We start from the raw sequence: 2005 nt of genomic DNA on the forward strand, positions 1-2005 counted from the left end.
TAGGTAATAATAGTTGAAGCATCATCCCCACCTTAGTTCACTTAATTCCTTAGATACTTATGTAGATCCTTGTTGATTATTATTGATCAGATACTCTGCCTATTCCTGGAAATCATCTACTGATGAGCTAATCAGATACTTTGTCTATTCCTGGAAATTGTCTGCTGATCTGTGTGTTGTTCTGTGTGTTATATGTTCTGTCCTGTGTGAGCTCACTTCTGAAATTCTGTAGTGCCCGAAGCAGTCTAGGTGGACGTACTGCTTAAGAACCACGGGCGTGGAGAGTAGGAAGATGTTCCACTCCCCAGGAGGGATGCGTATTCCCCTCACGAGGGATGTGGTTTCCCCTCACAGATTTGAGACAAGGCAGGTCGCTCCCACCGGTTTGGCATAAGGCCATCGTCTAGTTGCTTCCATGGAGTTGGAAGGCTGTTCTTTGGGGCCCTCTTTTTGTCTGTGTCTGTGTTTTTCTATTTTATTCTGTGGACTTACTGGACGGACATTATGGAACAGACTCAAACTACCTCTTTAAGCATTATGGTCGTTTTAAAGTCAAGGGCTGGACGAAACCTGCTTGCCAGCTTCAGGTGTGGTTTTCCAGGGCTGCTGCGGTGAGCCTTGAAGCCTAGGGCGCGGGCCCGGGTGGAGCCGCCGCAAGTGCAGGTCTTGGTGGTAGTAGCAAATAATTTAAAGTCCTTCTTGACAAAATTTAAAAATGCGTCTGGGATTTCTGTGCACGTGTAAAGAGAAAAGTGGCTTGAAATTAATGGGGAATGTATCTAGTTGTCGTGTCTATTTAATCTTGTTTTCTTTGTTCAGTATGAGTACCATTTCTGTCTGGATGAGACATGGGTCAAGAATCCTGTCCTGGGATGTGGGAAAGGGAGGCCCCCACATCTGTTCCTGTCAGGCCCCCATCAGGGGACTTGGGCGGTGTTCCTGTTATCTGCTCAAGATCCCAATGTTATGGGTTGGCTCAACGAGATAGACCACTGACTCAGAATTTAAATGTAAGAGCCTTTATTAAGCTGGCCAGCTGACCACAGCACCTAGCTCCCCCTCTGGGAGCTTCGGAGCATGTGGCAGAGATCAAGGGTGCAGTATGATCCTTTATAGCAAAACAGTGTTACCTTAGAAGTTCACAGAAAGTTCATAAGAACAAAGGCGGGGTAAACAGAGTCACACCTGGCTGGAGCGTATCATAACACATTGTTTTTCTAAGACAATCTAGCAATTTTTCTTCCATGGTTCCTAACCCTGCAATCCCTCTCCATATGTCAGTCCCCACTCCCAGCACATACACAATCCTTCTCCATATCCTGACAACACAATCCTTCCTCATACATCCCCCTCCCACCGAGCACATTCAATTTCTCATGTCTCATTCCCTCCCCTTAGCACATTCTGTAACATTCTGTAACCCTTCCATGCCGCAGTCCCTCACCCTAGCACACCCAAGACTGTAAAAGTATTTGTTCACTGAAAGGGTGTAAGTGTGGATGTTTATTTGATGTTTGTATGTCTACTTGGGTATAATTATTTGTTCGTGTAAGTGTGGAAGTCTGTGAAAAAAAAATGTTTGATTTAAGGCTGAATGCTGTGACCGATAGCAAAACGCCCCTAGCGGCGGCTGGGTACTTTTCCCAAGGGCACTTGCTCTCTGTCAGAGGTGGAATCGGCCTGCCTAACTAGTAAACATTTCTGTCTGTTTGTTTGCTGGGAACTTTGATTTGATATGTGATATTCTGTGCTGGGTTGGGACATTTAGGGGTGGGGCTCACAGTTCCTCAGGGCAGAGATTTTATGGGCCCCCTGTCTGTGCTGAATTAAATAATACAGGCCAGTGTCATTTGGCTTCCTGGTTAAAGGAAGGCAACAGGCCCTAGAATCTTTAAAAATGGCTGGGAATAAAGCTGGTTAAATGTATTGAAAGGGTTCGATACCTGTTGCTGCTAGCAAAGGAGGGGCTGATATCCCCTTCTAGCACACTCCCTTGAAAGAAGCC

At 45.9% G+C, this 2005-nt stretch overlaps 1 long non-coding RNA gene across 1 annotated transcript; it reads left to right on the forward strand.

Moving 5' to 3' along the window:
- Nucleotides 1-822: 822 nt before the first annotated feature.
- On the forward strand, nt 823-1576 carry LOC106725174. The gene is made up of 2 exons (XR_001361041.1): nt 823-963; nt 1460-1576. It is a non-coding gene; the product is annotated as an uncharacterized LOC106725174 (long non-coding RNA).
- Nucleotides 1577-2005: the final 429 nt, after the last annotated feature.

The sequence above is a fragment of the Myotis brandtii genome, unplaced genomic scaffold (genome assembly GCF_000412655.1).
Source record: "Myotis brandtii unplaced genomic scaffold, ASM41265v1 scaffold1404, whole genome shotgun sequence".
Classification (NCBI taxonomy): domain Eukaryota; kingdom Metazoa; phylum Chordata; class Mammalia; order Chiroptera; family Vespertilionidae; genus Myotis; species Myotis brandtii.